This window comes from Giraffa tippelskirchi, chromosome 3, assembly GCF_054371585.1.
Source record: "Giraffa tippelskirchi isolate mGirTip1 chromosome 3, T2T-mGirTip1v1.2.pri, whole genome shotgun sequence".
NCBI classification, from domain to species: domain Eukaryota; kingdom Metazoa; phylum Chordata; class Mammalia; order Artiodactyla; family Giraffidae; genus Giraffa; species Giraffa tippelskirchi.
The window spans coordinates 67,696,142-67,720,125 of NC_137277.1; the positions used below are offsets into that span (position 1 = coordinate 67,696,142).

At 39.0% G+C, this 23,984-nt stretch overlaps 1 protein-coding gene across 13 annotated transcripts in view; it reads left to right on the forward strand.

The window, feature by feature from the left end:
• The window catches only part of WDR33 (WD repeat domain 33), a 117,222-nt gene that overhangs the window by 9,349 nt on the left and 83,889 nt on the right, over positions 1–23,984 (forward strand). For 2 of the 13 annotated variants that reach the window (XM_081581113.1, XM_081581111.1), the window contains exon 2: positions 21,045–21,857. The exons of the other annotated variants lie outside the window; for them this stretch is intronic. The gene's annotated coding sequence lies outside the window, so the exon portion shown is untranslated. The remainder of the gene's footprint in view (positions 1–21,044; positions 21,858–23,984) is intronic. 13 annotated transcript variants of the gene reach the window in all.

Below are 23,984 nucleotides of genomic sequence, written 5' to 3' on the forward strand. Positions count from 1 at the left end.
TGTGTTTTGATTTCCATTTTCCTAATGATGCTTAGCGTCTTTTCATGTGGTTATTAACCATTTGTATATCTTTAGAGAAGTAGCTATTGTCCATTTAAAATATTGGTTGTCTTTTTAATATTGAGTGTGAGAGTTCTTTATATATTCTAAATGCCAGCCCCTTATTAGATACATGATTTGCAGAATTTTTTTCTAGTTATGTGAATTGTCTTTTCATTTTCTTTTTTTCTTTTAATACTTCTATTTTTGGCTGTTCTGGGTCTTCGTTGCTGAGAGGACTTTTCTCTAGTTGCAGAAAGCAGGGGTGAAGGGGGTGGGGGGGGCGGCTCCTCTGGTTGCTGTGCTCAGGTTTCCCATTGTGGTGGCTTCTTTTCTTGTGCAGCACAGGCTCTAGAGTGCACGGATTTCAGTAGTTGCAGCAATGGGCTCAGTAGTTGCGGGTCCCAGGCTCTGGAACACAGGTTCAGTAGTTGTGGTACATGAGGTTAGTTGCTCCGTCGCATGTGTGATCCCTCTAAATCAGAGATCAAACCCGTATCTCCTGCATTGGCAGGCAAATTCTTTGCCACTGAGCCACCAAGGAAGCCCTGTCTTTTCACTTTAAAGATGGTTTTATTGAAGCACAAAAACGTTGTAATTTTAATGATGTCCAGTTTGTCCATTTTTTCTTGGGTTGATTATGCTTTTGGTATTTTATCTTAAAAAGGCTTCACCTAACCTGAGTCACAAATATATATATTTGCTGTGTTTAGTGCAGTTAGTAATTGGTCAAGCAATTGATTTTCCCAACGAAAAATGTAGATTATTGTCCATGGGTATGCCTAAGAAAATGAATTTGACCGTTTATAAAGCTCTAGTGAGGTTGCCTTTGTGGTTAGAAATTAATAAGCTTTAGTTTTAGCTGTAATAAAAGCAATTGTATGTGACTATACTGAACCTTTATAAAGGGGAGATTCACATAAAAAATAAAGGACATATGTTTCATTGGTGAAATTTTTTTAAACTTTACTTTTTAACTCAGTAATTATATCCTTAATAACCACTGTATTTTTGAAATACAGACTGATTTGTTTGAAGGGAGAGACCAAACTAAGACAGTATGTGTCATAGGGTAAAGACACCATAAATGCCAATGACTGAGGAACTAGTTAGGCTTGTAGGCCAATGTGGGTAATAAAAGCAGACGCAGAATCACTGTGCCAAAATCAGGAGGCACTCAAAACCTTAAGCTTTTCATTTTATCTTGCTGTTGACAAATTTGAAATATTCAGGACCATCTGCTTAGGATTCTGCCTTTGGTAATGATTGTGTATTTTGTTAACTGTTGTTATATTCAGTTTAGTTGTTAAGCTAAATTTAAAAATGAGTTGAAAGGAACTGGAAAATTCTTACCTGCTCTCTGTATAATCTTGAAATTTTAGAATTATTTGAACTTTAGAGGTCATAAGATCTAGACTCTTAAAGAAGCAGGATTGAAGAGATTAAATTTGTTCGAAGTCACACAGTGGAAGAATACAGGTCACTTGAATACCTGTGTAGTGTTCTTTTCTCCACCTTAAAGAAACCCCAAAAAACCCGTCAATATTTCAGTGTAACTTTGGAGAGCTTTTTTGTTCACTGTCTTCGTGAGAGAACTAAAATTATAAGTTTACATAGCCAGAAAAGTCTAAAATAGGAAGATCTTCCATCGGGAAGTAAGTGATCATATTATTCTGTGGTCTTGAAGTTGTTATATCTAGTTTTGTTCACAATTTATTACCACCTGGGACTTTGGTGTATTTCTATTTTAGTAACAATGATTTCAGCTTTTAAATCTAGTATTTGACAGTATTTTTTGGTAGATATTTAAGAAATTAATTAAATTATTTGGTCGTGCTGTGAGGCTTGTGGCATCTTAGTTTCCTGACCAGGGATTGAACCTGAGGCCTCTGCAATAGAAACGTAGAGTCCTAACCACTGGACCACTGGGGAATTCCCTCTTGGTAGATATTTTTTTTATCCAAACATGCCATATCCCAAATGAGTAGCTAGGTTCCTCCCTCATATGTGTCATGTTCTCAAATTATAGTTTATAATATGAAGGAGTTTTTCTTTTTTCCACCCACATTTTCTACCCGCAGTGCTCATTTGCAGCTATGTTTTTTACAACAGTTTTGTGCCCAGAATATTCATTTCCAGTTCATTGCCTATGTTCATAACCCTACTTAGTAATTTCTTTTATAAGTTATTTTATCTTTATGCATTTGTCCATTCATACATTTACTTTTATACTGCATGTGTGCTAAGTCGCTTCGGTCATGTCCGACTCTTGGTGAACCTGTGGCCTGTAGCCTGCCAGGGTCCTTTGTCTGTGGGATTCCCCAGGCAAGAATACTGGAGTGGGTTGCCATGTCCTCCAGGGGATCTTCCCAACGCATGGATCAAACCCACATCTCTTATGTCTCCTGCATTGGCAGGTGGTCCTTTACCACTAGCCTCATTACCAAAAAAAGTGAAGAGTGTAAGAGGGTATATACAGTGATCTATCTCTTCCCTGTGGCTGTCCTCCAAGCCTCTTTCATCTATCCGGTAACTATAGTTATTAGTTTGTTGTGAATTTTTCCAGAGATAATTTGCATTATATATATAGAAAAGTGGGACTTCCTTGGTAGCTCAGCTGGTAAAGAAACTGCCTGCAATGCAGAAGACCCTGGTTCGATTCCTAGGTCGGGAAGATCCCCTGGAGAAGGAATAGGCCACCCACTCCAGTATTCATGGGCTTCCATGGTGACTCAGATGGTAAGGAATCCGCCTGCAGTGTGGGAGACCTGGGTTTGATCCCTGGGTTAGGAAGATCCCCTGGAGGAGGGCATAGCAACCCACTCCCGTATTCTTGCCTGGAGAATCCGCATGGACAGAGGATCCTGGCGGGCTACAGTCTGTGGGATCACAGAGTCAGACCTGACTGAGGGACTAAGCACAGCACATAGCAAATGTATTTACTACAGATGTGTGTGTGTTTTTTTTTTTTTGCTGTTCACATCCATGGTAGTAGTCTGTACACTGTTTTGTACTTTTTTTCACTTAACAATACAGCTTGGAGATTCTAAATAGAACTATCTTCTTTATAATAGTTGCTTAATACATATTGTATGGCTATTTCATGTTAACTAGTTCTCTAATTAATAGACGTGGATGTTTCCAGTCTTTTGTTATTAAAAACAGTGCTCCATTGAATAACTTTATGGATATGTGTTTGTGCATGTGTGAATTCATGTAGGGATAAATTCATGGAATGGAATTGCTTGGTCAAAGAATGTGTACTGTCAATGTGTGAATATGGTTGTTTTTCTCACACCAGACTATCACTTCTATTATCATAGTTTCTGCTTTCTTGAATGATGTTGCTTCCTAGTAAATGATGAGTCATTTTCAACATGAGTAAGAAGGGGAATTTAAAATCACTAATTTGTCCCTTTTTGATACTTTTCTTGTGATACATGTTCCTGACATGATTCATCATTGTCTACAGTAGTGCTCTCTATACTTTTTGGACCCCATAGGAATCTGATAAAAGTTATATATTTCTTCCTAGAAAAAAAAGTGAATATCCATATTAGAATTTTACCTGTAATTATGAGGTGGAAGGGTCATTGAAATTCTTTTTTTCTTAAATTTATTTTTTTTTAACACTAAAAACATTTTGTGTTGGGGTTCAATTCCAGTTCCAGTTCAATCACTCAGTCGTGTCTGACTCTTCACAACCCCATGAACCGCAGCATGCCAGGCCTCCCTGTCCATCACCAACTCCCGGAGTCTACTCAAACTCATCTCCATTGAGTTGGTGATGCCATCCAACCATCTCATCCTCTGTCATCCCCTTTTCCTCCTGCCCTCAATCTTTCCCAGCATCAGGGTCTTTTCAAATGAGTCAGCTCTTCGCATCGGGTGGCCAAAGTATTGGAGTTTCAGCTTCAGCATCAGTCCTTCCAGTGAACACCCAGGACTGATCTGCTTTAGGATGGACTGGTTGGATCTTCTTGCAGTCCAAGGGACTCTCAAGAGTCTTCTCCAACACCACAGTTCAAAAGCATCAATTCTTATCAAAATGTAAGTTCAGTCATTAAAGTCTTGTCTGTTTAGTCGCTAAGTCATGTCTGACTTTTGTGACCCCATGGACTGCAGCACGCCAGACTTCCCTGTCCTTTACTATCCTTGGAGTTGCTCAAACTCATGTCCATTGAGTCAGTAATGCCATCTAACCATCTCATCCTTTGTTTCCCCGTTCTCCTCCTGCCCTCAGTCTTTCCCAGCATCAGGGGTCTTTCCCAGTGAGTTGGCTCTTTACATCAAGTGGCCAAAGTATTGGAGCTTCAGCCTCAGTCCTTTCAATGAATATTCTGGGTTGGTTTCCTTTAGGATTGACTGATTTGATCTCCTTGCTGTCCAAGGAACTCTGAAGCGTCTTCTCCAGCACCGTAGTTTAAAAGCATCAATTCTTTGGTGCTCAGCCTTCTTTATGGTCCAACTCGCACATCCGTACATAACTGCTGGAAAAATGATAGCTTTGACTCGATGGACGTTTGTCGGCAAAGTGATGTCTCAGCTTTTTAATACGCTGTCTAGGTTTGTTGTAGCTTTTCTTGCAAGGAGCAAGCATCTTTTAATTTCAGGGCTGCAGTCACTGTCCAGTGATTTTTGGAGCCCAATAAGATAAAGTCTGTCATTGTTTCCATTTTTTTCCCCATCAATTTTCTATGAAGTGATGAGACCAGATACCATGATCTTAGTTTTTTTAATGTTGAGTTTTAAGCCAGTTTTTTTCACTGTGCTCTTTTCACCTTCATTATGAGGCTCTTTAGTTCCTCTTCACTTTCTGCCATCAGGGTAGTGTCATCTGCATAGCTTAGATTGTTGATATTTCTCCTGGCAATCTTGATCCCAGCTTGTGATTCATCCGGCCTGGCATTTCACATGATGTACTCTGCGTATAAGTTAAATAAGCAGGGTGACAATAGATAGCCTTGATGTACTCCTTTGTCTCTTCTGAACCACAGAATTAAACAAGTAGACATTTACTGTCTTCCAGTTCTGGAGGTTTGGTGTCTGAGATGATGGTTCAGCAGGGCTATGGTCCCTCTGAAGGTGCTAGGGACAGATCTGTTCTAGTACTTTCCTACCTGGTTTCTGGTAGTTCCTTGGCCTGTGCCAGCATGTGTTCTAAATTTCCCCTTTTTATAAAAACACTAATGATATTGAATTATTGACCCATTCTGCTCGTGTATGATTCCATCTTAACTAATAATATCTGCAGTGATATAGGGGGGTAGGTGCAGCGGTGGTGGTGGTGATGAAGACTTCACCATATGCATTTTGAGGGAATGTAATGCAACCAGTAACACTCTATCTCTATATACATACATGCATACCTTTTAACCTTTTGAGAGTAATTGTGAATATCATGACAAATGATGCTTCAGCATGCAGTGTCAGCATGCAGTAACACATCTAAGAAAATCAGCCATAATTCCCTAATATTATGCAATATCTGGTCCATTCAAACAGCTTTTAATGGCTGCTTTTTTCCCCCAAAGCAGACAGCCATTTGGTTGTCTCGTTGGACTTGTTTAACTGCAGCAGTCCTTTTGCTTTTTTGTTTGTCATACCTATACCATTTTTTTTGTCAAGACTTAACAGAAGTATCACATTTGCAGATCAAGTATCTATGCCCTGCCAACATGATTGACTGGCTGAAGCCTCCATTTGCTTTCTGTGTCTGAGAGTCTTAATACAGAAGGCATGTCTTTTGATGGACAGTTAAGAGGACTGTTATTGTATCTCTTAAGTTGTTCTGGAGAATGGACTTTATCTTTGTACATCTCAAGGGTTATCCTGTCACCTCAAAAGCGTTTATTTTGTGTATGCTACATGTTCTGTATTTTAAATTAGACTGTTGCAAATAGGCCCTTTTAATTTGATCAACATTCTCTTAGCTCATCACCTGTGGTCTGTTCTATGAGCAGATGCTGCTCACTTGCTGTGTTTGCTGGACTTCTCCACTGTATAATATGTTTTTTGTAGTTAATATGTGTCTTGGAAGAAATACTTTGAAACTGTGTAAATACACTGTTTTTGTTCTCAAATTTTTAGCATCCATTGGTGGAGCCTGTCTGTAGCAACTATTACTAAGTGTTCCAATGATGATTTTCTGTGAACATATATTTTAACATATATCGAGTTGACCAAAAAGTTCCTTTGGGTTTAAAGGAAAATAAAAGACACATTTTTCATTTTCACCAAGAATTTTATTTAACAACGTATTCACAGTTTTGTTCCACTACCTTCTACCATTTTTCAGGCAACTTAATAATTCCATCTTCCCAAAACTTTTTATCTTTTTGTGCAAGAAACTGTTCTGAGTGCCTTTTACAGTCTTCCAGGAATTAACATTTTTTCCATTATGAGAATTTTGTAAAGACTGAAATAAATGGAAATCTGAAGTTGCAATGTCTGGTGAATACAGTGGATGAATCTGAACATCCCAGCCAAGCTGTAACAGTTTTGCCTGGTGATCAAAGAAATCCTTGTGTTATCCTGATGGAAGATTATATGTTTTCTGTTGACTAATTTTGGGCTCTTTTCTCCTGAGTTCTATAAAGTTGATTGTTCTCAGTTAATGTCTTGATTGGATCACTATCAACTTCAACTGGTCTACCTTACCATGGAACATTGTCCAGGGAGAAGTCTCCAGCACAGAAGTTTGTAAACCAGTTTTGACATGATTGATCAGTCACAGCACCTTCTCCATACACTGCACAAATCTTTTTTTCATTTCAGTTGTTTTTTTACCTTTCTTGAGATAATAAAACATCAGTTCAGTTGAGTCGCTCAGTTGTGTCTGACTCTTCGCGACCCCATGGACCACAGCACTCCAGGCCTCCCTGTCCATCACCAACTCCTGGAGTCTACTCAGACTCATCTCCATTGAGTCAATGATGCCATCCGACCATCTCATCCTCTGTCATCCCCTTCTCCTCCTGTCTTCAGTCTTTCCCAGGATCAGGGTCTTTTCAGCTGAGTCAGTTCTTCACATCAGGTGGCCAAAATATTGGAGTTTCAGCTTCAACATCAGTCCTTCCAATGAACACTCAGGACTGATCTCCTTTAGGAATGACTGATTGGATCTCCTTGCAGTCCAAGGGACTCTCAAGAGTCTTCTCCAACACCACAGTTCAAAAGCATCAATTCTTTAGCACTCAGCCTACTTTATAGTCCAGCTCTCACGTCCATACATGACTACTGGAAAAACCATAGCCTTGACTAGACGGACCTTTGTTGGCAGAGTAATGTCTCTGCTTTTTAATACGCTGTCTAGGTTGGTCATAACTTTCTTCCCAAGAGTAAGCGTCTTTTAATTTCATGGCTGCAGTCACTATCTGCAGTGATTTTGGAGCCCTCCAAAATAAAGTCTGCCACTGTTTCCCCATCTATTTGACATGAAGTGATGGGACCGGATACCATGATCTTAGTTTTCTGAATGTTGAGCTTTAAGCTAACTTTTTCACTCTCCTCTTTCACTTTCATCAAGAGGCTCTTTAGTTCCTCTTCACTTTCTGCCATAAGGGTGGTGTCATCTGCATATCTGAGGTTATTGATATTTTCTCCTGGCAATCTTGATTCCAGCTTGTACTTCATCCCGTCCAGTGTTCTCATGATGTACTCTGCATATAAGTTAAATAAGCAGAGTGACAATATACAGCCTTGATGTACTCCTTTTCTTATCTAGAACCAGTCTGTTGTTCCGACTTGCTTCCTGACCTGCATACAGATTTCTCAGGAGGCAGGTGAGGTGGTCTGGTATTCCCATCTCTTGAAGAATTTTCCACAGTTTATTGTGATCCACACAGTCAAAAGGCTTTGGCATAGTCAATAAAGCAGAAATAGATGTTTTTCTGGAACTCTCTTGCTTTTTTGATGATCCAGCGGATGTTGGCAGTTTGATCTCTGGTTCCTCTGCCTTTTCTAAAACCAGCTTGAACATCTTGAAGTTCATGGTTCACGTATTGCTGAAGCCTGGCTTGGAGAATTACTTTAATAGCATAACGTGCCAAAAATGTTGCTTTTTTCTTTCATCTTCAATATTAAAATAGCTACACAAAAATTCACCAATTTTTTTTTTTTTAAATGCATGTTGATATGACAGTTGTCACAATACAGTCTAACAAGACTGTTTTCAATGAAGTTAAAGACAGCTAAATGATCCTAGAGACAGCTTATGGAAAAAAACTGAATGAGTTTCTTGGCCAGCCCAATATTTATTACCATTTTTAATGTGCCAGGCTGTATGCAAAACACTGACTGGAATACAGAGATTAAAAACGTTCATTCCTTGCTTAAAAGGAATTTATAGTTTAAATAGGCAGACATATAGTTTTTACCAGTATAATGTATGCATTTCCATGATTATGGCATAATATACTTTGGAAATGCAGACTGCTGAATAAATTAAGTGTAATAAATAAGCATAAGTTTACAAAATTAATTGAGAGCATTGGTATAGAAATACATCAGCAAAGATTGTGAGAGTATTTGGCAGACTTAGAGATTTCAGAATAGCATTGAAAAACAAAAGTAAAAGGAAAAAGCTCCACTCCTAGCTTCTTATATAGACCTCCTTGTCCGTTGTGGACAACTTGGAAAAACTCAAGATGTAAAGAAGACAACAAAATTTTACCATGAGTCCATGCTCTATTATCTTTGTTATGTGTTCCTTCTCATTTTTTGGCTTTTGAGGAAAAGTGTACAGTTCTTTTAAAATAACTGTAATTGTTTCATTGTCTGATTTTTCCACTTAATATTAGATCACGTGCAATTTTTAAAAATATTTCAAGCATTTTAATGGTTATCTAAAGTTTCATAATACAGATATGCAGAAGTATTGATAACTCTGGTTGCCTATTATGCTTGTGAACTGAACTGAAAAACTTTGCTGCAAGACAGAATTTTTTAGTTGGCTTCATGAATCCCTAGTAAATCATAGAATGGTTCTCTGAAATTTATAAATATATAAAGGTACTCCTGGAAATCACAGCCAGGTGCAACATGGTTTAAAAATTGCAGAAGCTTTCTTGCATTTCAAATAGAAGATATAAGTCATTCTGTGCTTTACAAATTTTAACTATTGGGTGATATTAATGGTTCTTAATCCTGTTCCTTCGTTTTAGAAATTAAGGGAAAAAAGACCCAGAAGTGTCACAAATTTCTTAAGGGTAGGAGAGCCTTAAATAGAGTCCTATCTTCCCCAGTTCGTTGTTCTTTGCACTCTAATGATACAGTATGCCCTTCCCCCAAGGCTTAGGTTTTCTGTGGAGGAGTTGTGAATAGCATTACAGTGGTACAACTTTGCTGTATATTTTGTAAAAATTTCATTTGTTTATTTTTGGCCGCGCTGGGTCTTCATTGCTGTGTGTGGGTTTTCTCTAGTTATAGCGAGTGGAGGCTACTCTAATTGTGGTGTGTACACTGCTCACTGCAGTGAATTCTCTTGTTGCCGAGCACAGGCTTCAGGGTGTGTGGGTTTCAGTAGTTGCTGTGCATTGGCTCAGTTTTTGTCGTATTGGATCTTTCATTGAGGCTCATGGACTTTAGTTGTGACACGTTCAGGCTTAATTGCCCTGCAGCATGTGAGATCTTAGTTCCCCATTTAGGAATTGAACCTGCATGTCCCCTGCATTGGAAGGCAGATTGTTAACCACTGGACTATCAGGGAAGTCCTTCTTGAACTTACTTTTAAGATGTAGCTTGAAGAAATGGTTCTATAGTTGAAGGAGTTTTATAAAAAATGAAAATTTCCTGGTGATCCATTGATTAGGATTCTGTGCTTTCACTGCTGAGGGGCCAGGTTCAGTTCTTGGAGAGAGAGAGATTACGAGAACATCCTTGAGAACATCTTTGAATTCTTTGTCTTATTCAGTCTTCTTTTTTTCACTTGTGAATAGTAAATGCTGCCAACTCCAGTTGATTCTTGTTATTCATAGCACTGGCAAGTCTAGGTCAGTCTCTTGTGGGGTCACTGCTCCTTTCTCCTGGGTCCTGGTGCATAAGGTTCTCTTTGTGCCCTCCAAGAGTCTGTTTCCCAGTCCTGTGTAACTTCTGGTGGCTCTATGGTGTGGTTAATGGCTACCTCCTCCAAGAGGACTTATGCCATACCCAGGTCTACTGCACCCAGAGCCCCTGCCCCTGCAACAGCCCACTGCTGACCCGTACCTCTGCAGAAGACACTCAAACACAGTTGTGTCTCAGTCTCTGTGGGGTCTCTGGGTCCTGGTGCACACAAGGTTTGTTTGAGCCCTCTGAGCATCTCTGCGGGTATGGGGTTCGAGTTTAAACACGATTTTGCCCCTCCTACCATCTTGCTGGGGCTTCTTTGCCCTTGGACGTGGGATATCTCCTCAAAGTTGTTCCAGCTCCTCCCATCTTGCTGGGGCTTCTCTGCTCTTGGAGGTGGGGTATCTCCTCACAGTTGCCACAGCGCTGCGCTATAAAGAGCAATATTGCTGTAAAGAGCAATATTGCATAGGAACCTGGAATGTTAGGTACAGGAATCAAGGCAAATTGAAAGTGGTCAGCAGAAGATGGCAAGAGTGAACATTGACATTTTAGGAATCAGTGAACTAAAATGGAGTGGAATGGGTGAATTTAACTCAGATGACCATTATATCTACTATGGGCAAGAATCTGTTAGAAGAAATGGAGGAGCCATCATAGTCAACAAAAAGAGTCTGAAATGCAGTACTTGGATGCAATCTCAAAAACGACAGAATGGTCTCTGTTTGCTTCCAAAGCAAACCGTTCAGTATCATAATAATGCAAGTCTATGCCCCAACCAGTAGTGCTGAAGAAGCTGAAGTTGAATGGTTCTCTGAAGACCTACAAGACCTTCTAGAACAAACACCAAAAAAAGATGTTCTCATTATATGGGACTGGAATGCAAAAGTAGAAAGTCAAGAGAACCTGCAGTAACAGGCAAATTTGGCCTTGGAGTAAAGAATGAAGGAGGGCAAAAGCTAACAGTTTTGCCAAGAGAACGTACTGGTCATAGTCAACACCCTCTTCCAACAACGCGAGAGAAGACTCTACACATGGACATCACCAGATGGTCAATACCGAAATCAGATTGATTATATTCTTTGCAGCCGAAAATGGAGAAGCTCTATACAGTCAGCAAAAACAAGACTGGGAGCTGACTGTGGCTCAGATCATGAACTCCTTATGGCCAAATTCAGACTTAAATTGAAGAAAGTAGGGAAAACCACAAGACTATTCAGGTATGACCTAAATCAAATCCATTACAATTATATAGTGGAGGTGACACATAGATTCAAGGGATTAGATCTGATAGACAAGAGTGCCTGAAGAACTATGGATGGAGGTTCAGTAATACTGTACAGGAGGCAGTGATCAAGACCATCCTCAAGAAAAAGAAATGCAAAAAGGGGAAATGATTTTCTGAGGAGGCCTTACAGATAGCTGTGAAAAGGAGAGAAGTGAAAGGCAGAGAAGAAAAGGAAGGGTATACCCATTTGAATGCAGAGTTCCAGAGAATAGCACAGAGAGATAAGAAAGCCTTCCTCAGTGATCAGTGCAAAGAAATAGAGGAAAACAATAGAATGGGAAAGACTAGAGATCTCTTCAAGAAAATTAGAGATACCAAGGGAACTTTTCATGCAGAGAGATGAGCAGAATAAAGGACAGAAATGGTATGGACCTAACAGAAGCAAAAGATAGTAAGAAGAGGTGGCAAGAATACACAGAAGAACTATACAAAAAAGATCTTCATGACCCAGATAATCACAATGGTGTGATCACTCACCTAGAGCCAGACATCCTGGAATGCAAAGTCAAGAGGGCCTTAGGAAACATCACTATGAACAAAGCTAGTGGAGGTGATGGAATTCCAGTTGAGCTGTTTCAAATCCTAAAAGATGATGCTGTGACAGTGCTACACTCAATGTGCAAGCAAATTTGGAAAACTCAGGAGTGGCCACAGGACTGGAGAATGTCAGTTTTCATTCCAATCCGAAAGAAAGGCAATGCCAAAGAATGCTCAAACTACCACACAAGTGCACTCATGTCACACTAGCAAAGTGATGCTCAAAATTCTCCAAGTGAGGCTTCAACAGTATGTGAAGCATGAACTTCCAGATGTTCAAGCTGGTTTTAGAAAAGGCAGAGGAACCAGAGATGAAATTGCCAAAATCTGTTGGATCATAGAAAAAGCAAGAGAGTTCCAGAAAAACATCTACTTCTGCTTCATTGACTACACCAAAGCCTTTGACTGTGTGGATCAGAATAAACTGTGGAAAATTCTTCAAGAGATGGGAATACCAGACCACTTGACCTGCTTCCTGAGAAACCTGTATGCAGGTCAAGAAGCAACAGTTAGGACTGGACATGGAACAACAGACTGGTTCCAAATAGGAAAAGGAGTACGTCAAGGCTGTATATTGTCACCCTGCTTATTTAATTTATATGCAGAGTACATCATGAGAAACGCTGGGCTGGATGAAGCACAAGCTGGAATCAAGCTTGCCGGGAGAAATATCAATAACCTCAGATATGCAGATGACACCACCGTCATGGCAGAAAGTGAAGAACTAAAGAGCCTCTTGATGAAAGTGAAAGAGGAGAGTGAAAAAGTTGGCTTAAAACTCAACATTCAGAAAACTAAGATCATGGCATCTGGTCCCTTCACTTCATGGCAAATAGATAGGGAAACAGACTTTATTTTTTTGGGCTCCAGAATCACTGCAGATGGTGACTGCAGCGATGAAATTAAAAGACACTTGCTCCTTGGAAGAAAAGTTATGACCAACCTAGACAGCATATTAAAAAGCAGACATTACTTTGCCAGTAAAGGTCCGTCTAGTCAAGGGTATGGTTTTTCCAGTAGTTATGTATAGATGTGAGAGTTGGACTACAAAGAAAGCTGAGCACCGAAGAATTGATGCTTTTGAACCGTGGTGTTGGAGAAGACTCTTGAGAATACCTTCGACTTCAAGGAGATCCAACCAGTCCGTCCCAAAGGAAATCAGTCCTGAATGTTCATTGGAAAGATGGAGGCTGAAGGTGAAACTCCAATAATTTGGCCACCTGATGTGAAGAACTGACTCAGTTGAAAAGACCCTGATGTGAGAAAGATTGAAGGTGGGAGGAGAAGGGGACGACAGAGAATGAGATGGTCGGATGGCATCACCGACTCAATGGATGAGTTTGAGTAAACTCCAGGAGTTGGTGATGGACAGGGAGGCCTGATGTGCTGCAGTCCATGGGGCTGCAAAATGTTGGACTCGACTGAGCGACTGAACTGAACTGAACTGCTTGATCAAGGTTATGTTCTATAAAGTTTCCACAAACACTGAACTGGCAAATACTGAGCTATTGTTCCTAGGAACTTTAGATTCCTGTGAGCCTCTGTGACACTAGTTCAATCAGTCTACCAAAACATAGCCTTAGTTTATACGTGCTTCTGTTTAAAGATACCTTGTGCTGTACTCAGTCATGTCCAACTCTCTTTGACCCCCTGGACTGTAGCCTGCTAGGGAACATCCCTTGCCAGGATTTTCCAGGCAAGAATACTAGAGTGGGTTGCCATTCCTTTCTCCAGGGAATGTTCCCTGACCCAAGGATTGAACCCAGATTGCCTGCATTGCAGGCAGATTCTTTAGCGCTGAGCCACATGGCAAGCCCTTATCGATAACCTTAGTTAATATATTAGGTTGTACAAAAGTAATTGTGGTTTCAGACACTGAATTTTAAATCATTATAACTAGACTCAAACACATCTTTATTAATCAAAATAGGAACCATTATAGTCAACACATTTTTGCCAGTGAGAAATAAGTTTATTCCTGTAGCATAAAGATCCATGCTTTGGGATTTGATGAACTCGTGGGAAGTCTTTTCTGCTTCCCTCTGGTTGTGGAAGCATTTTCCCTGCAAAAAGTTGTTGAGATGCTGGAAGAAATGATGGTTGGCAAGAGGTCGTGACAACTCCTGACCAGACATTGCACAACCAATGCTTCAAAAGCTGAACAAATTGGGCTGTGAAGTTTTGTCTCATCAGCCATGTTCTCCTGACCTCTTGCCAACCAACTCTAACTACAGTTAATAGAATTGTTTACCTCAGTAATGTGCGTACCTGCGTGCTAAGACACTTCAGTCATGTCTGACTCTTTGAGACCCTATGGACTGTAGCCTTCCAGGCTCCTCTGTCTATGGGATTTTCCAAGCAGGAATACTGGAGTGGGTTGCCATTCCCTCCTCCAGAGGATCTTCCTGACCCAGGGATTGAACCTGAGTCTCTTAATATGTCTCCTGCATTGGCAATCGGGTTTTTTTTTTTTTTTTTTTTTACTACTAGCACCACCTGGGAAGCCTACCTCAATGATAATCTTTATCATATTTCAGAATAACCATCTCTACAATCTTTGCTGACTCATAGGCATATGAAGGAGTGCCCAGCTTCTGCCTCTTCTTTGTTCTCTCCTTCAAAGTAGATGGAATTATTTAATATGTTTAATGCAGGAGAATTAACACTTTACAGACATACACAGTTAAGGTTAAAGTCATTGACTAGGGAGCTTGCACACTTAGTTCAAAATTTAATATGTTTTCCTCCAAAATAACAGATACTTAATTGCTGTGAGACAGCAATTTGGTTTTCAAAAACCACATTTAGGGATACATTCATAGGACTGATTAGATAGTCCAGGTGAAATGGTTATAGATACAGAGGCAGTGTCATCTCACAATAGTCATTTATATATCAAATCCTATTTTGAAATTTACAAAAACTATGTCTGAAGTTTGCAGAAAGGCTGAATTCTTCGAACTAATTATGCCTTCTCCAGCTCAGACACTCTTCTCTTGGCAAAAGCAAGCTGAAACTTATCCGTGAAGGTAAAGGTGCTTAATGCTAAACTTTTCTTCTAAGCTTAGATTTGAACTGCTTAAAAAATGGTACCCAAAAAACCAGCTTGGTCTTCTACGTTTTTACTATCTTAAGTAAATCATGTCATATTTAATGGAACATTTAGGAAGTTGTTAAAAGCATTTGCAAAGCCTTCTGTAATATGGAAAACTCTTAAGCTGTAATTATTAACGGGGAAAAAGTAAGTAATTTAGGTATAATCCATGATTCACACAATTAGCAAGTAACAGTGGTGCTATATAGTTGTCTCTTAAGTCTCTGTGAGGGATTGGTTTGAGGGACTGGTCCCTAGTATAAAATGGCATAGTGTTTGCGTATAACCTACAGACAGCCTCCCCTATATTTTAAATCATCTCTAAATTACTTATGCAAAATATAAATGCTGTATGAATAGTTGTAAATGGAATAACAATGCTTTGGAAATAGTTACTACTAGGTGACAGTTTCAAGTTTTTTGAAACTTTCAAAAATTAAAGTTTTTTCCCCATCCACACTTGGTTGAATCTGGGGGTGTAGAACTTGTGGATTTTCTTCCTCTCTCTTTACTTTCTCCTTTTCTCCCAGATTTCTACCATCACCATATATTGTTTCATAGTGGATCAAGGTTTAAAAATATACAAATTGTTGATAAGCAATGCAGATTTGGGTTATGCTTCCCTTGTGGCTCAGCTGGTAAAGAATCTGCCTACAGTGCTCCCGCATTCAAACCCGAACCTGGGTTTGATCCCTAGGTTGGGAAGATCCCCTGGAGAAGTGAAAGGCTGCTGCTGCTAAGTCACTTCAGTCGTGTCCGACTCTGTGCGACCCCACAGATGGCAGCCCACCAGGCTCCCGCGTCCCTGGGATTCTCCAGGCAAGAACACTGGAGTGAAAGGCTACCCACTCCAGTATTCTGGCCTGGAGAATTCCATGGACTGTATAGTCCATGGGGTCGCAAAGAGTTGGACACGACTGAGTGACTTTCACTTTCAGTGCAGATTTGGGTTACAATATATTAATATATCATTAGTGTCTGTATTAACTTGACACTAAGATGAAACAGGATCTTCAAGTGCCTTCTAATGGTCATTAGGGAGAGGTTACATTGTGCTACATATTGCAGCATGGTTTTCATTTATTTGTTTAGTTTTTCTTTTTTCCTGAACTCTGAAAGATACAGACTTGTAAAATTTCAGTGTTCATCATCTGTAGAAATAAAGAAATTTTCTTAAATGATTATAGTGGTGTTATCAGACAAGAAATTAGCAATAATTACCTTATTATCTAATTCTTACTCTCTAATTTAACTAATAAGGTCTGTTTACCAAATTTGCCTAATTGAATTATATCAGTTGAATAAATTATCTTATAACTGTTGGGCACTTAAAAAACAGAGGTATAATTGACATAACATTTTATTATTTTCAGATGTACAACATAATGATTTGATATATGTTTACGGTGCAGAATTATCACCACAATAAGTCACCACAATTAACATCGTAACCTTATGTAGTCACAAGTTATTTTTCTTATGATGAGAACTTTTTTTTTTTTTAATGTTGATTTGTTTATTTAATTTATTTGTCTGCCCTGGGTCTTAGTTGTGGCATATGGGATCTAGTTCCCTGGCCAGGGATCGAACTCGGGCCTCCTGCATTGGGAGCGTGGAGTCTTAGCCACTGGACCACCAGGGAAGCCCCCCATGATGAGAACTTTTGAGGTCTGTTCTCTCATCAACTTTCAAGTATGCAATATAGGATTATTAACTGCCTTCACAGTGTTGTTCATTACATTCCCATGACATTTATAACTGAGAGTTTGTACCTTTTGACCTCTTTCACTCATTTCACCTACTTTGCACTCCTCCCCCTCTGGCAACCACCAATAGTATTTTCTGCATGAGTTTTGTTTTTTGTTTGTATTTTAGATTGCACATATAAGTGAGACCATACACTGTTTGTCTCTGTCTGACTTATCTCACTTAGCATGATGCCCTGAAGGCTCATCTGTGGTGTCACAAGTGTCAGGGTTTCATTCTTTTTAATGATTGAGAATAATATTGTGATACATAATATGTGTGTGTCTGTAGACACATTATTTCTGTATCTGGCTATAATAAATAATGTTGCAGTTAAAGAGGGTGCATGTTTCTCAGTTTATATTTTTGTTTTCTTTGGGTAAATACCCAGAAGTGGGATTGCTGGATCGTATGGTAGTTCTGTTTTTAATTTTGCGGGAAACCTCCACACCATTTTATAGCTTACTCACCTTGTAGTGATAATCATCAATCTCCAGAGGCTTTTATATTATTAGTAGCTTACAGTTTAGGAATAGAAAGTATTGCTTAAGCACATAGGAAAGGACAACTGTTTGTTTTGAAAGTTGTATTTCCTGTTTTAAGTTAATTTTGGTTAAAAATGTTTCAGGTAAACTCTAGATATTAAGACTTGTGCCTTACTCATTCATTTAAAATAATGTTATAATGAAGCTGATTGTCAGTTCTCTAGAAATACTATATTGGACTGAATTCTTCATTTGGAGGGACTAATTCCGTATATGGCATGCATGTTGTTTTTCAGTCTTACAGAGCTTCCAGCTAAGAACTATCTCACATTTTTTATTGAAAATTCAATCCAACAGAGAGTTCGCAACTAAATTTATATTTCTGTCACATGAATTGATACCATCCAGTCATTAAAGGAGATTTAGTTTCTAACTCCTTTTGTTTTAGAAAGATTATGTTGTTGTTCAGTTGCTAAGTCATGTCCGATTCTGTTCGACCCTATGGACTGCAGCACGCTAGGCTCCTCTATCCTTCACTGTCTCCTGGAGTTTGCTCTAACTCATGTCCATTGAGTTGGTGACATACATACCATGTACTGGAATGGAAAAATATTTTTTTTAAAAATAAAAGTGAATTCTGTTTTCTATTTCCCAAGTTGAGTGAGAGAATGAAATTTTACAAGTGTTTTAAATGGAATTAAAAAAAAATAGACATATATGTTTACTTTTTGGCTATGGTGAATCTTTGTTGCTGCATGTGGGCTTTCTATAGTTACGGTGCTCCTGTTTGTTGCTGTGTTGTGGGCACAGACTCTAGATGTATGGGCATCAGTAGTTGCAGAGTGTGGGCTCAGTAGTTTTGGTTCATAGGCTCTAGAGCACAAGCTCAGTAGTTGTGGTGCATGGGCTTTGTGGCTCCTTAATATATGGACTCTTCCGGGACCAGGGATCAAACTGATGTCCCTTGCATTACAAGGCAGATTCTTATCCACCAGGGAAGCCCTTAAATTGAATTTTTATTTTTATTTTTTTAAATAAATCTATTTATTTTAGTTGGGGGCTAATTACTTTACAATATTGTAGTGGTTTTTGCCATACATTGACATGAATCAGCCATGGGTTTACATGTGTTTCCCATCCCGAACCCCCCTTCCACCTCCCTCCCCATCCCATCCCTCTGGGTCATCCCATTGCCCCAGCCCTGAGCATCTGTCTCATGCATCGAACCTGGAATGGTGTTCTGTTTCACATATGATAATATACATGTTTCAAAGCTATTGTCCCAGAACGTCCCATCCTCACCTTCTCCCTCAGAGTCCATAAGACTGTTCTATGCATCTGTGTCTCTTATTCTGTCTCACATATAGGGTTATCGTTACCATCTTTCAAATTCCATATATATGCATTAGTATACTGTATTGGTGTTTTTCTTTCTGGCTTACTTCACTCTGTATAATGGGCTCCAGTTTCATCCATCTCAGTAGAACTGATTCAAATGTATTCTTTTTAATGGCTGAGTAATATTCCATCGTGTATATGTACCACAGCTTTCTTATCCATTCATCTGCTGATGGACATCTAGGTTGCTTCCATGTCCTGGCTATTATAAACAGTGCTGCGATGAACATTGGGGTACACCTGTCTCTTTCAATTCTGGTTTCCTCGGTGTGTATGCCCAGCAGTGGGATTGCTGGGTCATATGGCAGTTTTATTCCCAGTTTTTTAAGGAATCTCCACACTGTTCTCCATAGTTTGCATTCCCACCAACAGTGTAAGAGGGTTCCCTTTTCTCCACACCCTCTCCAGCATTTATTTCTTGTAGACTTTTGGATAGCAGCCATTCTGACTGGTGTGAAATGGTACCTCATTGTGGTTTTGATTTGCATTTCTCTAATAATGAGTGATGTTGAGCATCTTTTCATGTGTTTGTTAGCCATCTGTATGTCTTCTTTGGAGAAATGTCTGTTTAGTTCTTTGGCTAAATTGAATTTTTAATGTACCAAATCATTATATATTAACTATGAAAGAAATTTCATTTACTTTTGGGGTGATACATATATAGTCTAAATTTCAAAAGATGTTAACTGAATTTCTTTTTTTCTAAAAATTTGATTTATTATATTGTGTTAATTTCAGATACACAGGATGGTGATTCAATTTTTTTCTTAGATTATATTCCATTATAGGTTATTACAAGATCCTGGGTATAATTCCCTGAGCTTTACAGTAATCCTTGTTGCTTATCTACTTTATGTACAGTAGTTATTAAAAATTGTTTTAAATTGTTTTTGGCTGAGATGGGCCTTTGCTGCTGCACTTGGGCTTTCTCTAGTTGCAGTGCTTGGACTTCTCATTGTGGTGGCTTTTCTTGTTGCAGAGCATGTGCTCTTGGGCACGTGGGCTTCAGTAGTTGTGGTGTATGGGCTCAGTTGCCCAGCATCATGTGGAATCTTCCCAGACCAAGTATGGAACCTATGTTCCCTGCATTGGCAGGTGGATTATTTACCATGGGATCGCGAGGGGAGTCCTGTATAGTAGTTTGTATCTGTTAATCCTGTACTCTTAATTTGTCCCTTCCCGCTTCCCTTTGGTAACCTAAGTTTGTTTTTTACATCTGTTTCCATTTTGCATATAGGTTCACCTGTATTTTTTGTAGACTGCACATATAAGTTTATCATATAGAGTCTGTCTTTCTGTCTGACCTCTTTCACTGAGGCTAATATTTTCCAGGTCTGCCCATGCTGTTACAGATGGCAGTATTCCCTTTGTATGATTGGGTGACCTGTCACACTCTCTTAAGCCGGCTGTCTGCTGATGGGCACTGGGGTCGAGTCCAGGCCTTGGCTGTAGTGCTGCTATGAATGTTGGGGAGCATGTATCTTTTCAAGTCTTTAGAATTCTTATTTTTTCCAGATGTATATATACCCAAGAGTGGAATTGCTAGGTCATATGGTAACTATGTCTTTAGTTTTTAAAGGAGCCTCAGAACTGTTTCCTACAGTCACTGCACCAGTTTACATTCCCACCAACAGTGTGTGTATGAGGGATCCCTTTTCTCCACACTCTCCAGCAATTTTTATTTGTAGACTTTCTGATGTTGGCCATTCTTATTGGTATGAGGTAATACCTCATTGTGGTTTTGATTTGTATTTCCTCTAATAATTGCTGATGTTGAGCATCTTTTCTTGTGCCTGCTGACCATATACATCTTCTTTGGAGAAGTGTCTGTTTAGATTTTCTGCTCAGTATTTGGATGGGGTTGTTTGTTTGATACTGAGTTGTATAAGCTGTTTGGAAATTAATCCCTTGTTAGTCACTGCTGCTGCTGCTAAGTTGCTTCAGTCATGTCTGACTCTGTACGACCCCGTAGACGGCAGCCCACCAGGCTTCCCTGTCCTTGGGATTCTCCAGGCAAGAACACTGGAGTGAGTTGCCATTTCCTTCTCCAATGCATGAAAGTGAAAAGTGAAAGTGAAGTCTCTCAGTCGTGTCTGACTCTTCACAATCCCATGGACTGCAGCCCACCAGGCTCTTCTATCCATGGGATTTGCCAGGCAAGAGTACTGGAGTGGGGTGCCATTGCCCTCTGTGTTGTTGGTCGCATCAGTTGTAAATCTTTTTTCCCATTCTTAGGTTGTCTTTTTGCTTTATGATTTCCTTTGCTGTGCAAAACCTTTACGTTTGATTAGAGTCCTGTGTTGTTGTTTTTTTTAATTTTTGCTTTTGTTTCTTTTGCTGTGGGAGACTGATCTGAGAAAACATTATTATGATTTGTGTCAAAGAATGTTCTGCCTATGTTCTTTTCTAGGAGTTTGGTCTTCCTGATAAATTCAGAACAAGACAAGGATGCTCATTCTTACCACCTCTATTTAACATAGTGTTGGAAGTCCTAGCCACAACAATCAGATGAGAAAAAGAAATAAAAGATATCCAAATTGGAAGGGAGGAAGTAAAACTGTCAATATTTGCAGATGACATGATACTCTATATATACAGAATCCTAAAGTCTCCACACGAAAAACTGTATTAGAACTAATAAATGATTTCAGCAAGGTAATGGGATTTAAGACTAATACACTGAAATCTGTTGCACGTCTGTACACTAATAATGAACTGTCAGAAAAAAAATTCTGTTTAAAATTGCATCAGAAAACTTAAATACCTAGGAAAAGATACAGTGAAGGAGGTGAAAGACCTATATGCCAAAAACTATAAACCCCAAGGACAGAAATTGAAGATGAATCAAAGAATTGGAAAGATATTCTCTGCTCTTGAATTGGAAAATTAATATTGTTAAAATGGCCATACTACCCAAAGCAATCTACAGATTTAGTGTAATCACTACCAAAACACCAATGACGTTTTCCACAGAACTAGAATAAATATCCTAAAATTTATGGGACCACAAAAGACCCCAAATTGCCAAAGCCATCCTGAGAAAAAAGAACAAAGCTTGGAGGTGTAACCTTTCCAGACTTAAGACTATACTGCAGAGCTGCAATAATCGGAACAGTATTCTACTGGCACAAAAACACATACATAGATAGATCTGTGGGACTGAGTAGAGAGCCAAGAAATAAACTCATGCATCTACAGTTAATTATTATCTACAACAAAGGAGGTAAGAATATACACTGGAGAAAAGCCAGTCTCTTCAAGTGGTGTTGGGAAAGCTGGACAGCTGTGTGTGAAACAATGAAATTAGAACATTCTCTCACATCATATACACAAATAAACTCAAAATGGTTTAAAGCTCTAAATGTAAGACATGACCTTATAAAACTTAAAGAGAACATAGTCTAAATTTCTTATCCTGAGTCATCTAATTCCCTTCCTGAGATCATCACTGATAATATTTCTGGTGTATTTGTCTATAAGTGATATAATCCTATAAAAACATGAGTGCATTTATAGTATAAAATGGCCTGCTTTCTTTATTTCTTTGTTTTATCACAACCAAGTTTAATTTTTTTTCTTTTTTAGATCCTGTAGAACTTTGTTTCTTTCTAAGGTTTATTTCATCAGATGAAAGTGTAACTTGATCATTTTCATCAGTGAATTTGAAAATGGAATTAGGAATGAATCAGTTTTTCAGTATTAGTTGTATTTGCTGTGAGTACTGTGTGAATACCTTAAATTCCTAATAATTTTCACAGTTTATAAAATTTTTTTCTATGCTAGTTATTTGAACTCAACTCTGTAAGGCAGTGGTGAGTTCTCAAAGTGAAGTCAAAACTACTAACGCTTCTCAGGTGGCACTAGTGACAAAGAACCCACCTGCCAATGCAGGTTAGATGTAAGAGATTCTGGTTTGATCCCTGGGTCGAGAAGATCCCCTGGAGGGGAGGACATGGCAACCCACTCCAGTATTCTTGCCTGGAAAATCCCATGGACAGAGGAGCCTGGTGGGCTACAGCTCATGGAGATGCAAAGAGTTGGACATGACTGAAGCAACTTAGCACGCAAGATATTACTAGGCTTTTTTTCTATATTGACATACGCAGTTCTGGTATAAAAGGCAGTAATGGATAAAAATGCTGACTCTCAACATGATTCAAGGCAGTGGCACCAACTGTGTTAGTAGTCATTTTATGTTTACTTTCACCTTACACTGATAGTTAAAGTGAAGAAAGCTCTAAGTATGGCATTGGCAAGCAGTAAAAATAATTTATTTAAATGTTAATTGTTGAATGTTGGTTTTTAAATACAGTGTAGTGTACTGTGAACAGAATTGTGTCCCTGTGAAATTCGTATGTTGAAACAGTAACTCCCAGTGTAATGACATTTGGAGATGGGGGCCTTTGGGAGATCATTAGGTTTAGATGAAATTGTGAAAGTAGAGCCTTCGTAGTGGGATGAATGTCTTTACAAGAAGAGACATCAGAGAACTTCCTGTCTCTTCTCTTGCCCTATGAGGAAGCAGCAGGAAGGTGGCTGTCCGCAAGCCAGGAAGAGAACCCCCACTGGGACTTGGACTGTGCTCGGATCCTGGTTTCAGATTTTCAACTCCATAACTGTGGGAAAATAAATTCCTGTTGTTTAAGTCTTTCAGTCTGTGGTAGTTTGTTATGGCAGCCTGAGCAGACAGATACATACTGTGTAATAAAATGAGAAGTATGGATAAAGCAGTTTTTCCCACTTATGAAAGTATGGCATTTCTCTTGCTGGAAAATTGTGTAATGATAATAATCACTTTTTCCCATGGAACCCATTTTTTACATGAAAGAATGACAGGCTGTCCAGAGAAGTGTGGCAAATACAGAGGGCAGGGGCCTAAATTAACCATCAAGAATGAAAGAGGGGCTTTCAGTACAGAGTTTACAGACATTAAATAACAATGAGGGAATACTAGGAAAACTCTGTGCCCTAAAATTTGATAGCTTGAGTGAAAATGATCAATTCCAGTGACAACACAAACTACTAAAACCTCCTCAAGAAGAAATAGATAACCTGAATAGTCCATATGTTTGAAAGATATTTTTTTCTTAGTTAAAAATCCTTTCAGAAAAGGAAACTTGAGATTCAGATGGTTTTACAGGTGAAGTTTATGAAACATTTAAGGAGGATATAATACATTAGACTTTACTGGTGGTCCAGGGATTAAGACTGCTCTTCCACTGCAGAGGGCATGAGTTTAATCACTGGTTGGGGAACTAAGATCTAACATGCCAGCAGCCAATTTAAAAAAATAAAAAAGGAAATGATACAGGTTTTGTAGTCTTTTCCAGGAAATGTTAGAAGAAATGCT